Source organism: Phascolarctos cinereus, unplaced genomic scaffold, assembly GCF_003287225.1.
Source record: "Phascolarctos cinereus isolate Bilbo 61053 unplaced genomic scaffold, phaCin_HiC Scaffold_2;HRSCAF=192, whole genome shotgun sequence".
Taxonomy (NCBI): Eukaryota; Metazoa; Chordata; class Mammalia; order Diprotodontia; family Phascolarctidae; genus Phascolarctos; species Phascolarctos cinereus.
The window spans coordinates 208,517,359-208,533,115 of NW_027555625.1; the positions used below are offsets into that span (position 1 = coordinate 208,517,359).

The 15,757-nt window shown below is 38.9% G+C and overlaps 1 protein-coding gene across 1 annotated transcript in view; it reads right to left on the reverse strand.

Annotated features, from left to right (window-relative positions):
- Positions 1–15,061, reverse strand: part of VIT (vitrin) — a 149,231-nt gene extending 134,170 nt beyond the window's left edge. The window contains exon 1 of the mRNA XM_078149774.1: positions 14,832–15,061. The gene's annotated coding sequence lies outside the window, so the exon portion shown is untranslated. The remainder of the gene's footprint in view (positions 1–14,831) is intronic.
- Between the last annotated feature and the right edge of the window lie 696 nt (positions 15,062–15,757).

The following is a 15,757-nucleotide window of genomic DNA, read 5'->3' on the forward strand; positions in this document are numbered from 1 at the left end:
AACTTATCCTCCTATCAATTCAAGCCGTCATTTCTCTGTGTCTCAGGAGATGGGGCTTAAGCTCCTGTGGGGGAAAAAAAATTCTCATTTGGTAATCAACATTCTGTTGCTGAGTCTTTTCTGAACTTAGCTAGGCCAGTCCTTGAATGACACACATATAGACGATGGGTAGGCCAATATTTGAATGTCTAACTTGGTAGGACCTGCCAGAGCTTTTGTTCTATTTAAATAGCCCTGAAGAGTCTCTGGTCACCACTGTCTTACATTGAGGTATCTGAGTAGCATTTTAGTGGAGGAAGACAATTAGAGGTAGAAAAAAATACTAACAATATAAGCTGGAATGGTTTAGGAGGAGGTGGAATTTGAGCCTGGCCTTGCAGAATGGGCAGGATTTTCATAGGTGGAAGGACTAGAGATGGCATTCTATACGGGAAGGAAGACATGGAATGAAGTAGAAAAGTACAAGGTATCTTCAGAAAATGGTAAGTTGATTGGTTTTGTTTGGGCAGACAGTTCACGTCTGACAGAGAGTCAAGTAGACTGAGTCTAGATTGCAGAGTTTCCTGAATAGCTAGGTAAGGAGTTTGTACCTCATTGTGTAGGCAATAGAGAAGTATTGAAGGTTTGGGGGGTGAGATAAGAAGGGTAACGTGGTTAGAGTAGTAAAAGTATCTTCCAAGGTCATTTGGTATCAATGTGTAGGATGCGGAGAGACTGAAGCCAAAGAGATCAGTTAGAAGGGTGTAGCAGTCTAGGTTAGAGGTCACCAAGTCAGGAATTAGAGTGGTGGTACTGGGAAAGGAAAGGAAGAGACATATATAAGATGTGAAGAAAGAATTAATTACATTCTTTCATTCAGTACTATTGTTTCATTTGCCTTGTTTCTAAAACTAGGTTATAAATTTCTGGAGGGCAGGCAAGAACCCTATCTTATGTTTTGTATTGCCCCCATGCCATGCTGAATACACTCGACAAACACTTGTTTTTCACCTGAACAACCGATATTCTGAGGATGACTATCATAAAAGCTATCCCTTGTATCTTGCAATCTGTATTCTAGTAGAGTTATAGAAATAACAAGTGGGTCATGGAGCCCAGAACTGTCCAGAAGTATTGACAGAGGTGGGAGAAAACATATGGGAGCTATACTCATGGCCAGCTTTGCTGCTTTTGACAGAATGGCTGTAAAGCTGCTTCTGGTGCACACTGCTGGCATTTGGTCTGGCCAACCTAAGTGCCCTGTTGCCACGCGTCTTTCCCTTGTGAGATACTACAAGCTCACAGTCAGCATTGTCTAGCATTTGATCGCTGAGGGATTGACTTAAATTTCTATGGCTGACTGGAGGCCAGCGTTGCAATGGTATATCACCAATCTCTCTCTTGTCACATTCTTTCTTTCTTTTTTTCTCTTTCTCCTTCTTTCCACTCACACAGGAACTACCTTTTTCAAACCCTCATTACCCTTTGCCTAGATTATTGTAATAGCCACCTAATTAGTCTTCATGCCTCAATTGTCTTACCACTCCAGTTTATCTTACACACATTGCAAAAGTAATCTTCATTAAACATAATCCAAAAATGTGACTCTTCTACTTGACTAATGCTAATAGCTTTCTATTGCCTCCAGGACAAAATATTGACAGCCCAGACTTATGTCATCTTTTCCCGGGCTTATTGGATCTTACTCCTCCTCTCATACTCCATGATTCAGGCAAACTGGCCTTCTCTTTGCTCTTCACACATTACAACTCATCTCTCATTTCCATGCTTTTGTACTGGTCATCCCTGACCCATGTGATATACTCCCTCCTTTCCTCTGCCTCATAGAATCCTTCTTTTCTTTTGAGGTGTAGCTCAGGTTTAGCATAGTACCATTTTTTTTTTGTGAAACTGACAACTGAGTCAGGAAATGAGAAATATACCAATAGCATAATACATTGGAATATTATTAAGTATAAAGACAGCTAGTTGTTGTAGTAAGCTGGACATGGAGTCAAGAATACCCAAGTTCAAATTCTTCCAGAGACACTTAGCATCTATGTGACTATGGACAAGTCATCTAACCTCTCTCTACCTTAGTTTTCTCATCTGTAAAATGAGAATAATAATAATAGTACCTAATTCCTAGGATTGTGGTGAAGACCAAATGATATTATATTTGTAAAAATGTTTTGCAAACCTTAAAGTGCTACACAAATGCTAGCTATTATTTCCTCTGCAGGTGTATTCCAGATTTGCTCCATCATGGCCCCTGCCAGGTACCTTCTTCATCTCTCCTTTCCACCCCTTTCCACCTTTTCAGCTTCCTTTTTTGTGCTGTTTTCCCTGATTAGAGTGTAAGGGCGATGAGGACAAGGACTATCTTTCTTTCTGCTTGCTTTTGTATTCCTAGTGCCTAGCAAATGGGCAGCTAGGTAGCACAGTGGCTAGAGTGCTTGTTCTGGAGTCAGGAAGACTCTTCTTTCTGAGTTCAAATCTGAACATAGCTGTGTGACCCTGGGTGAGTCACTTCACCCAGTTTGTCTCAGTTTCCTCATCTGTAAAATGAGCTGGAGAAGGAAATGGCAAATCACTCGAGTTTCTTTGCCAAGAAAACCCCAGATCAGATATGTTTGAAAAAATGACTGAACACAAAAAGCACCTAGCAAAGTGCCTGGAACATAGTAAGCATTGAATAAATGCTTGTTGATTGATTGATTGTTTGATTGACTGAAGCAGAGAGACACAAAAGAAACACGGGGAGATAATATAGTATAGAAAGCAGACGACTTAGGTTCAAGTACTTGTTCTCATACTGATTAGCAATATAATCCTAAGCAAATCACTTAATATCTATGGGCCTCAGTTACTTCATATGTAAAATGGAATACATTATACTTCAAGTTGACAAAAAAAACCCCATTTATTAAATGCCTACTATGGTCCAGTCACTGTCCTAGGTATTAGGGATTTGCAAAGACAAAAATAAGATCATTCTTACCCTGAAGGAACTTACCTTCTACTGAGAAGAAAATTATGTCTACACAGATAAATAAATGCAAAATACATACCAAGTAAGCACAAGTAATCTCAGGGGAGAGGAAGGGGAACATTCACATTTGGTGGTGGTGGAGAATCAGGAAAGGCCTCTTATGAGATGGTACTAGAATTGAGTTTAATAGGAGTTAGAGATTCCATGAGAAAGAGGGAAGGAAAGAAATCATTCCTGTAAAAAGACATAGAAGTATGTATGGGGAATAGCAAATAATTTAATATGGCTAGAATATACAGGGTATAGCTTAAAGCATCACCCTAAAGTTCTCCATTTCTTTTTCCCTTTCACAAACTCCTATAGAAGGTCAACTATACTAATTGCTTAATAAGAATGCAAAAAAAAAAAGGAAGAAAGGAAGGTGGAAGAAAGAAAGATAAAGGAAAGAAAAAAAGAAAAAAGCATAGATAAAACATTAAAAAACAAAAGACAAAACATAAAGAATTTTGGAAGGGAACACAAACAGGGCAATTTTGTTTCTACCATACAAAATTTAATATACACTTCAAACTACTAAAACTAAAAGCTACACTAAGACTTTTGGGACACACTGTGGAGTACATGAAGAGAAGTAATGTGAAATCGGTCTGAAAATATAGGTTGGAGCCCAACTGTGGAGGACTTTAAATGCCAAATAGAGGAGTGTATACACTTGCAAGACCAATGCTAAGGGCTGTTGTGGGAGTAAATGCTTTATAAAGCTTCAAGTATTATTGCAGAAATTCAGTCAATTGCAGAAATGTGGGCTGCTCAAGAAGAAAGGAACCCTCTCCAGCTGGGCAGGGGAGGGGAAAAATTCAGAGAAAGAGAGAGAATTCAATTGGAGTAGATGGATTTGGAGGGAATTAGTTGCAGGCACAGGTGGAAGATGATGAGAAAAAATGTAAAAATAGGAGAGGACAGGATGAGCCCGGGGACCTTGAATAGTCCAGTTTGTCTGGGATATAGTATTCAAAGTTAGGCACCATGAAATAAACCCATAAATGTAGGTTGAAGGAAGATTGTGGAGGGCCCTCAATGCTAGGCTGAGGGATTTATTATATTTAACTTTGAAGGCAATGGGCAACCACCAGGGAAAGTTTTTGGTTGGGGAAATTACATTATCAGACTGGCACATCAGGAAGCATTTGGCAAGAGATTGGATATAGGGGTGTAAGAAAGAGGATGACAGAAGATGCTTCAGATTTCAAACCTAGGCCAACTGGGATAGTACTAGTGCCATTATTAAAAATAGAGAAGTAAGGAGGAAGGGCAGGCCATAGTGCTAGAAGATACATAGCATCATAGATTTTAGAGCTAAAAGAGACCTTGAAGGCCATGTAATGCAATCCTCCCATTTTACAGATGAGGAAACTGAGGCACAGGGAAGGTAAGTGACTTGCTCAAAGTCACACAAAGGGCAGAGGTAGGACTTCAACCCAGGTGTTCTGGGTTCACTATATTATGTTGCCTCAGACATTCTGAGTTTGAGCTGTCATTTAGGTGGAGATGCCCAGAAGGCAGTTGGAAGCCCAGGACCAGAGCCCAGGGTTATAGACAGATTAAGAGTCTTTTTCCTCCCAGATTAATTTCTAGCCACCCTTCACAGCCAGGGTAGAGTTTTTGTGCTCCCTGGTATTAGTATGACGACATTCATCTGATCTGTGGGGCATGTTTTCTTCATCTCAGGTTGCTCCATACCATGCTATCTTTAGCTTTGTCATAAAAGCCAAAGCCAAGGGCCAGACCTTTTGTGTGCATTTCTCAGGCCATCACTTTGCATCTTGCTAACAGACTGACATATGGTAATGTTTACCAGATCCACAAAGGCTTTTGACGCATAGTGATGCTTTGGAATATTGCACATGGTAATTACATCTCTGAAGTGGTAGTTCAGCTCTTCCATTGCCTTTGGGGGAAAATACTAGTTAGCAGGCATGCCCCTTAAATGAGCTCTGGAGAATGGCTTTCAAGAGTTATTTATCTTCTATAATGGTAGGTGACAGGAAAGATATACGTTAGGGAAAACACTTGGTTAGAAAGTCATAGAGTGGGCCATGATCTCATCTTCATCCCTCTGGTCATTTTATGAGATTTACCAGTTTTCGGTAATCATTGAAGCTTAAAAATTAGGAATTTCTTCCATCTGAAGCTTGACCTACTGTGTGACATTCTCTGATTTCTTTTTTCCTAGAGGCTGTGGGATCTCTGATTGCCAAAGTGGCTAGATAGCCTAAATGTGGTTTTATTGATTTGCTTCAGCTAAGCTGTAATCACTAGGGCCAAAACTGGCCTATACTTTTGCTTTTGTCTTAAATTCTAAAGCACATGAGTAAGGCTAGTCTGTTACTGACTTCCATTGCCTCCTATCCTTACCTGTGCTCTGGAAGCTGAGAAGTGCCTAAGGGACCACTTTTACAATCTGTCGCTTGAGTGTTGAATGACAGGTACTACCCTGAAAGATCTTGCCAGACTAGAACACTGGACCAAATTGAATAGGTCAGTGATCTTTCTATGTGATATGGAGGAAAAAGCACTAACTGTAGAGTCAGAGGACCTCACTTCAATCCTTAATTTTGAGATGATGTTACTTGGGTGAATCATTTAACTTCCCCTGAACCTCAGCTTTTAGATCTGTAAAATGACTGGATTGTATTACATGGCATCTGAGTTTCCTTCCATACCCATATTTTATTTTATTTTTTGGTCAGGACCTGGGATTTAATCAAGGTAGAGAGCATCCTGGTGAGCCTCCTATTAATGCAGATTGTGACCTATCCTGGAATATATGAGGTTGCCTGGGGCTTTGAAAGATTAAATAATTTGCCCAAGGCTATATAGCCGGTATATGTCAGAGGAAAACCTTGAATCCAGGTTTGATGCCAAAGCTGGCCATTTACCCACTATAACACTCTTCTTCTTAGATGACATTTAGTAGGGCTAAATGTAAAGCCTTACATTTGGGTTCAAAAGATCAACTTCACCAAGTACCAAATGGGGAAGACGTGGCTAGATTGAAGTTAAGCTAAATCAGAAGGCTTTATTAGCCTGATAGTTCAGTATGTCAAATGTTTGCTATGGAAACCACAAAGTTAATGTGATCTTAATGAGAGTCAAGATCCAGAGCACTGGAAGCAGTAGTTCCTCTGTATTCTTCTGTGGTCAGAGTACATCTGTAGTATTGTGTTTTGTTCAGGGCTATGTTTCAGGAAGGATATTATAGGCTAGGAAGACTTCAGTGGTAGGTAAACAAGATGGGTTGGTGAAGGGCCTGGCTCAAGATAGTGCCATGTGAAGGAAATGGAGATGTTTAAACCTAGGTGAGATGTGATAGCTGTATTCAAATATTTGGAGAACTGGGATGTGGAAGAGGAATTCTATTTTTCTGCTTGGCTTCCAGATGGCAGGATTAGGAGTATGGGTGGAAGTTGCACAAAGCCAATTTAGACTTGATATAAAGATAAAAATTCCTAGTAATTGATATATAAAATGGAATGGCCTGTCTGGGGAGGCAGTGGGTTTCCCTTCACTGGGCTACTTCAAGCAAAGATTAGCTGATTGGTTGTTATAGATGCTGGAGAATGAATTTTTATTCAGGTATTCATTGTTCTAGATGGCCTCTGCAGATCCATCAAACCCTGAGATTCAGTGATTTTGACCCATAAAACCATTCTCTGGCCCTCTTGGCAGACCCCATCACAGAAGACCAGACAGTCTAGGTTACTGGTTTTCCAACTTTCCTCGAGCTACTAAAAGCAGGAATACCATTACCATTGAGGTTATGTAGTTGTGGAAATGGAGGTACCAAAATTTAACTTTGATATATTAACAAATCCATCACATGCTCAATGAGGGTGCTCTTTTTATCAATAACAACTCCTCCACTATGACTCATCCTGGGCAATTCATGTCCATGCTCTTCTATAAATGCTTCATAGAGGATCTGGCCCATATCCAGGGGACAGCCTTTGGGGAGTAAGTAGCACTCACGTCTCTATCCATCTCTTATGCTTTACTCTTGTTATGTAGCTGGCCCACCTCCTTTTCTGGCCATGTGTGTCTTTGGTGGTTTTTTTCCCTCACATTTCTTGCATAGAACTCATTGTGATTATATGCTGCAGCCTAGTTATAACCACCTCAATTGCTAAGGGTTAAGGATTTGGAGCCATCAGATGATATACGTTCAAATAACTCCTTTATCTTTTACCACCTTTATGACTTTGGGCAAGTTGCTTAACTAGGTCTCAGTTTCCTTCTCTATGGGATGAAAGGATTGATGTTGGAAAGCAATTTGAAATTATGCTAACAAAGCAACTAAAATATTTATACCTTCTCATCCAGAGATTCCACTTCTAGGCGTATATCTTGAAAAGGTCAATTAAAAAAAAAGGGCTTTTAGAGGCAAAAGGCAAGGGGCACTATGGTGGAGGAAGGCAAAGAAATGGAAATAAAAGTAGATATCCATTGATTGGTAAATGACTAAACAAGTTGTGATACATAAATGCAATGGAATATCACTGTATTGTAAGAAATGATAAATACGATGGATCAGAGAAGCATGGGAAAATGTGAACTCAAGCAAAGCAGAGCAACCAAAAAAATAACATGTAACCATGCCTATGATAAAGTAAATGGAAATACTATACTTGGCCCCCAGAAAGAGGTATAAGAATGTATCTCTCTTCTTTCTATGCAGAGATGGGGGAGGGGTGCCTATACATATGGGTTCTATGGAGCAGTACATGTTAATATCTGGCCTTATTAATGTATTAGTTTTGCTGAACTATCTGTTTTGTCTTTTTAAATTTTTTTGTTATGAGATATGACTTTTGAGGGGGAAAGAAGGAATGTACACATTGGAAAATGTAGCTGATTAAAAAAAGACATCAATAATAATTTTTAAAAATGAAATGGTTGGATAATATCAGAGGTCTATAACCTTTTTTTGTGTCATGGACCTCTTTGTCACTTTGGTAAAGGCTGTGGACCCTCTCTCAGAATAATGTTTTTAAATAATTGAAATAAAAGTTAAATTTAAGTTGGAAGTTAGTGAAAATAAAAATGTAATTTTTTCCTTCTCATCCAAGTTTGTGAACCCCCTGAAATCCAGCTTTAAGAACACCTGATCTCCAAGGTCTTTTTCAGCTCCAAAACTATCATCCAAATTCCCTAAATTAAAGAAAAATGAGGCAGGACTATATGAAGGTGAAAGAGCCTTGCCAACAAATGTTCATGGAAGCTACTTGTACCATCTCTCACTCTTTAATGACTTTCATTTACTTGGTCATTGGTTTGTAGCCTGTGCAATGAGATGCAATGCAACCCTTTGGTAGTCTCTTCAGGGTCAACGCTGGTCAATTTCCATGAAATAATTTCTTCCCTCTCCTATTTGTTCCCATAGTTTGTTGAGAGAGGAAATGAATAGTTAGAACTCACAGCAGAAGTAAAATATAATCATAACCCAATTATATCAATAATAATAACAAAGGCTAAAAGGACATATCATTTGTCTTTTTTTTTTTTGGCCCAGGCAGGCATCATCCAAATAATTAATTACAAAGCTGCAATGAAGAAGCTTAACCTAGGTTGCTGTAGGCTGTCTTAGGTTGTCAAGGGCTCACATATTAATGATATCAGACTTCTGTTATCTCTGCCTCCCAATCACCCTTTCACTTCTCAGAATGCAGAACTTCTCACTTCCAAAGGCAAAAGCCAGTCTGAGCAAGCTGACTTTCTCTTTTAAGTCCAATACTGGCAGTGAATGTTTGCTAGCAATGAGAGCCATGAACAGGCTAAGAGCAGAACTGCCAATGACCCAGTAACCTGGGAGGTGCATTCAGACTTTGCCCTAAGGGCTAGTTTGTCTTCCTTCCTTTCTTCCTTCCTTCCTTCCTTCCTTCCTTCCTTCCTTCCTTCCTTCCTTCCTTCCTTCCTTCCTTCCTTCCTTCCTTCCTTCCTTCCTTCCTTCCTTCCTTCCTTCCTTCCTTCCTTCCTTCCTTCCTCTCTCTCTCTCTCTCTCTCTCTCTCTCTCTCTCTCTCTCTCTCTCTCTCTCTCTTTCTTTCTTTTTTTTTCATCTGAGGGAAAAGAATGTCAGGCAAGTATAGATCACCTCAGGGATCATTTTATGAATTTTTTTATCACATGTCCACACAAAGCTTTCTATTTTCCCTTACATAAGCTTAGGGAAAGAATGTAGGGGAAAAATAGTATGTATTAACTCTCTCTGCAGAGAAACAAGTTACAGTCTTGTCAATGAGGAGACCTTTATCATGGAAAGTGATTTTCTGAAACCATGTGTGTCATAGGACAGCAAGATTACACCTGTGACAAGCCACTAACCTAAGTCCTTGGGGTGAAGATAAATGATTTCCTTCGGGAACGGCTGCCTGATGTTCTTAATGATTAAGTATTGCTCAATATCTTCTCTGAGGCATCTTTCTAATGAATCCGTTCAATGTTTCTCAAGCCAGAAGACAGTCCAAGGAAGCTTTGGGCTCTTCATTTTTCAGGGGTTCAAAATCAAGGAGAAATAGAGCAATGGCTTCCCTTTCCCTGACTTTCCTTTCTACTAATACTTGCTAGTTGGATGACCATGAGCAAAGTAGCTTAGCCACTCATTATTAAAGTGTTTCACAAAGGGAAAATTTTTCTTCTAATTTTCAACTCAAATGTGGTAAAGCCTAGTGGACATTAGGGCTTCAAAGATTGAGATGAGTCAACTGAATACGATAATGACTTACTGGGCTCAATGCTAAGAAAGAAATCTGGTGCAGGGACTTGTGACACCGTTGCCTAGGAAAAATGTATCCCACTTCAATTCAGTCTAATCCTACAAGGATTTTTAGGGGCCTACTATTCACCAGGAACTATGCTGGAAGCTAATTATACAAAGTCAAAAGCAGAAATAGTTCCTGCCCTTAAGATTACATTGAATAAATACTGTTTTAATATTTAATTATAAAAAGCAAACTACTCTATTTAACTAATTAAACCTAATTCTTATTTATTCAACAAATGTTTTGTTGAGCTCTTGTAAGATAAAAGTAGAGCCATAGCTAAGAATTCTGGGCCTATGCTAATCTCAGTTGGTAAAGGGAGACATGGGGAGAGATCTTGGACTTCATATAGGAGTAGGAACCTCCCATGGGACAGAGACAAAGACCTGGGGACAATCTTGTGGATGGAGACCTCAGCACACTGCAACTATAGAGGCCATTTCTAAGGCAGGTAACTCATTGAGGCTGAGTCAAGGAAAGCTCAACAGGATGCTTGGGAAGAGGTCTTAGGATCCTACCTCTCACTCCCATTGCCCCCACTTTCACATGAGCCACTTTGAAGCCAGGTTCAGCTGCTCAAATAGTTTGGTTCATATTCCCTAACTTCCTCGAGGACAGGTGACAGATAAGCGACACAATGGTGGAGAAAGCAAGCAGGCCCTTGGAGGCAGCTCTATAGCAGATGAGATCCTTAGAGATTAGCACTGTGCCTGGTATATTGCAAGCTTTTAACAAATGCAGGTTTATTGATTACAAAGGCACCATGCCAGAAGGTACGGCTATGCAAAATTAAATAAGACACCCATGGAATAGGGTGATAAGATGTGCTCAAAGTACCATAAAACAATGTAGCATATGGTAAACCCCACAACAGAAATATGAATGCACTGCCAAAGGAGTTTATAAGAGGAGACATTATTTGTTTGGTAGGGAGGTAGGAGGTTAGAGAAGTCTTCATGAAGGAATTCTTGGTGCTAAAAGGCAAAGCTGGAAGGAATGGGTGGTAGAAGCTTCAGAGGCAGATTTCAGTTCTATGAGTATTTCAAGCAGAGCTATCCAAAAGCAGGAAGGGGTTGCTTAAGGAGATAGGATGCAAGGGAGTGTAGGAGTTATCCTTTCCACATTGCTGGGGTTAGGGATGCCTCCATGATCTGGAAAATCCATGTAAAAATTTTTGGCCCTCCTTTTGTACCAGAGAAGCCTGAATTATCATGGTATTAAAAGATAAAAATATGCTGATACTCTATAATACTATACATATATTTCATGCATTTCTGAGTTTCTAAACTTTTTCTGTGTTGTCTGCTGGCCTCTCTGTGTGGTCTGCTGCTTCTGCAAAACTCCCTCAAAATTCCTGTTGAATTTCTTATGCTGACCTGTGATATATCGAAACCATGATGGGGAAAGCCACAATGTGGAAGAGATAATTGTAGAGAGAACAAAAGGTTTATGGGAAGAGGACCTAGTTTTGAATCCTACCAAAGACACTTAAAAGCTATGTGATGGTAGATAAGTCATTTAACCTCTGAACCTCAGTTTCTATCTCCCAGGATTGTTGTGAGGATCAAATGAGATAATATTTGTAAAGTGCTTAGCACAATGCCTGGTACATATTAAGATCTATATAAATGCTAGCTATTATTATTTACAAGGTGTCAAACTACATTAGTAAAGGAAATTCCCCCATTGGGAGTTCCCTTTGTGAATGAAATCATAGGTCTGGTAAAAAAAAAATTGAAATAGATTCCCAGAAAGGCCCTATTTTGATGCCTCCTTATCTGTGCAAGTAGCAATGAGTTCTTAAAGGTTATTCCATTAGATGCTAGCTCTCAGGGCCTTTTAGGACATGCCACCTTAGAGGGCATCTAGTATAACTCTTCCTCCCACCCATTTTAGAGATAAGGAAACTGTGGTCCAGAGAAGTTATGACTTACTTAAAAAGCTACTTAATAGGTAGTGAGTTATAATGACTCTAAATTCAGCAAGAGGAATTAGATTTCTTCCCTTTGACCTTAGAAGGCAGAAATAGGAACTATATATGGAATTTTCAGAAAGACAAATTTAGGCTTGATGTCATATGGCAGTGAGACATGCACTATGATAGTTTCTGCAGAAACAAAAATGAATTTCACACAGATAACAATGGAGAGGCATATTGTGAGTGTGAGGCAGCTGTAATAACTAATCAGTAAGGTGCTTTAAAGAGTAAGAATAAGTTCTCATCAAGGAAATGGATGATATAAGAAAAAAATGTGCTGATAACATGGTGAGGATTAAGGACTTCTTTTGAAGTCAGAAGAGAGAGGATTGCCTTGGGTTGGCTCCCTGTGGTGAACTCTGGGAGCACACCAGATAGAAAGTCATGGATGGATTGCAATTTGCATAATTAGAGGGAACTTTCAAATCAATGAGATCTTGGATCCATTTGAGTCAAGAAAAACCTCCTAATGATTAATTTTTAATTAATTAAGCCATCCTAAAGTAGAATGGCCTCCACCTCTTTGGAACTCTTCAAAGCAAAGGTTGGATAATCTCTTGTTGAGTAGGTTGTATTAAGGATTTGTTTTCAAGCATAGGTTGAACTAAATAGTCACTGAGGTATCTTCCACCTTTGAGATTCTGCAATTCTCTGTGTCGTTAATAACAACAATAAAAATAATGGCAATAGTGGATATCTATAAGGGTCTTTAAGGTTTGCAAAGTGCTTTACATAGGTTTTCTTATTTGATCCTCACTGTACTTAGCACAATATATAGCCTAGCACATAGTGGGAGCCTGTCGAATTAAGTTGAACTAAGTTTAGGGAAGCGCATCATTTGAAATATGGGATCATAGGTTCATACATTAGACCTGGAAGGGACTTTGGAGGCTTGTCATGGATTAGAGGTCAGTGTTTATAGAGGATGTAGAATAGAACCAGCAGTGTGGGTGCAGTGTAAACAATCCCAGATGTAGTTTTAGAGGACTTGAGCTCAGATTTTGTCTTTTGACCAAATGACTTTGGTTGAGTCACTTAGCCTGTATTCCTATCAGTTTTCTCATATGTAAAATGAAGAAGATAGAATGGATAACTTCTAAAGTTCCTACCAGTGCAAAGTTTATGAGTTAAAACATCTCTAACTTCTCTAGATTGGTCCTAAGACAGCAGTCTGTTGCTAGGCCTACACTTAGAGTCTTCTTTCCACAGCACCACTTTGCTTTCCTGCCATACAGTTTCTGCTCTGGGAATTTTAGGGATCAATTGAGAAAATGTTGAAATTCTAATTGCACAATTCATAAGCCTCTCAATAAAACAGTCAACTACTTCACCAACATTTGTTGAGTACCTAGCATATGCTGAGCTCTGAGAGCACAAAAACAAAAGGGAGATTATACCTTCCTACTGTCTTAGTAATATATATTTTCATTATATTACAGTGGAAAGCAAACTCCACGAAGCACAGAAATCTATCCAAAAGAAGTACTTGTTTGGAATATGAAAATTTTATTTCTTCAATTTTTCCCCATATGAATAATTTTATAAAACTTATATAATGACATGAATGACGTGAATGAAGAAAATGGGGCTTTGAGATTGATCATTAACATTTCCTGTGTTCCTGGTGAGGTATATGCTTTTATTACCAAGATGCAGTACAGACAAAGGCATTTGTTTGACATATTCCTCAAAATGAAGCTTAATCCCCAGGAGCCAGTCCATGGCAATTAATAATGGAGCATCTGTAGCCTTACAGTTCTTAGGCTGACAGCCCTTCAAAGAAAGGGGGGATTTTAATTAATCAAATCAAAGCTAGTAGCTCAGCTTACATAGGATTATAGATTGAGAGCTAGAAGGGAGCTTAGAGGTCATTAAATCCAACCCCTTCATTTTCCAGATAAGGAAACTGAGGCACAAAGAAGTTAGACAACTAGCGTCAGTTTATACAGGTAGGAGGTGGCAAAACCAAGATTTGAACCGAGTCCTCTGATTCTACTGCTCCCTCTTCTAAAGTAATGCTCAAGTCAACATTCAAAGAAAATATACAAACAAATGTCATTTGATTATGATCTGCCTAAGGATATCTTTATCTTGCCAGAGCAAAAATTAATTAAATAAATAAAAACTAAGAAACAAACCCAGAAAGCACTAAACCTTTTTTTTTTTCAATCACCATCAAAATGCCCTGATTTATTGCACTGGAATGTGAGGACAGAATGCCACTTTTTTAAAAAGTGCTCATACTTTTTAAATGATTGCTTTGGCCAAATATGTATAGCGGTATTTTTAAAAGATACCTTAAGAAAATTGTGAAGTCCATTTTCTAATAGATTCTGGCCCTATTACCCCAGAGTGTTAGGAACCCGTTATCAACCCTCATTATTTGGGCTGATTCTCTCAGCTCCACATGAGCGGGAGGTATTTGTTTCATGTTTATACTGGTTTGACACAAATCATGCTTTGAAGATATCACATATCCTGTTTCTCCATGAATAGTGGAGCTGCTATGGCAGACTTTAACAATGCCATTCATTCCCACAGGCTTATCCCTAAAAGACTATTCAGGCTAAACACACCCACACACCCACACACCCACACACACCATAAACAGACTTCGTAAGCCAAATCCCGTAAACAGCTACCTGAAGAGAGAAACATAGATGCACAGAAATCAATTTCACTTTTAACTTCATATGATGATTATTATTTCCATTTCTGACATTACTTTTCCTAATTAAATAGTCCATAAGCACAAACAAGGCATAAAAAGATGGAGGAAAAAAGTAAAGTAAATAAATGTGTAAATTTCAGTTGGTTTAAATATGTGGCGAAAGAAATAGATTGCATGTATCCAAGAGTTGAACATAAGATGCAATTATATATATATATATAATGTTACTTTCCTTCTAAAGGATTCCCTCTTGGGACCCTTAGTAATTTGCCAGTAAGGACAGCTAGTCAGTGCCACTGCTGCTGTTTCTTAATAACAAACACATTTTCATGATCTTCTAACAATGAAAAAAGCAAACTCCACACAAAGCTCAGAAGTTGAGCCGATAGACATACCTTATTTGAAGTGTGCAATATTTTCAAATTTTTTCCACCACACCGAAGGAATATCCTTTCCCCCCCAAGCGTCTCTGCATCCCAAATTCCAGCTAAATTATCTTAGAGAAGAAAGAAACAAAGTAGAGGTCTGAGCACCTTTTCTCTCTTCCTGAGAGCAGCTAATCAAACATTCCCCTTGGCCTCTCAGCACTTTGAAAGACACATTTTACACACACACACACACACACACACACACACACACACCACACACACACACACACACACACGCTGCTCCTCACCGTCATCTCACTGCTGAATTAGGCGGTCCTCTTTTAAATTTCCACTCCCACTGGGTTTTTTTGGGTAGGAATTTCTAAATATTCCCTTCTAGCCAAAAACACACATCTTGAGCCAGCATACTTTACAAGTTCCAAAACAATCAACGGGGGTGGAGGTGGGGGTGGGCAATGCAAAGATTAAATTTTTTAAAAATCAGGAAAATCTACACAACCATGGACTAAAGCAGCATTCAAAATTTTTGGACATTGTTTTGGGTACTGGTAAAATTCTCATGTTTTGAAAACATGAGAGAAAAAAGTGGGAGTAGCAGCCTATAAAAGAAGGATTTAGCTACCTCTGTAAAGGCTAATCAGTTGGACTCTTGTTTTTTCAGTGAAAGTATTTACTTGGACTACATGTTTTTTCTCCTTTTTGACTCTTCCTTCCTTCTTTTTTTCCCTTCCTTCCTTCCTTCCTTCCTTCTCTTTCTTTCTTTCTTTCTTTCTTTCTTTCTTTCTTTCTTTCTTTCTTTCTTTCTTTCTTTCTTTCTTTCTTTCCTTCTTTCTTTCCCTTTTTCTTTCTTTCTTTCTTATAACAATATTTCATAGGAAGATCTTGGCTTTTGCTTGCTAGTAATAGAACACTGAGTGGTTTATTAGTAGGTG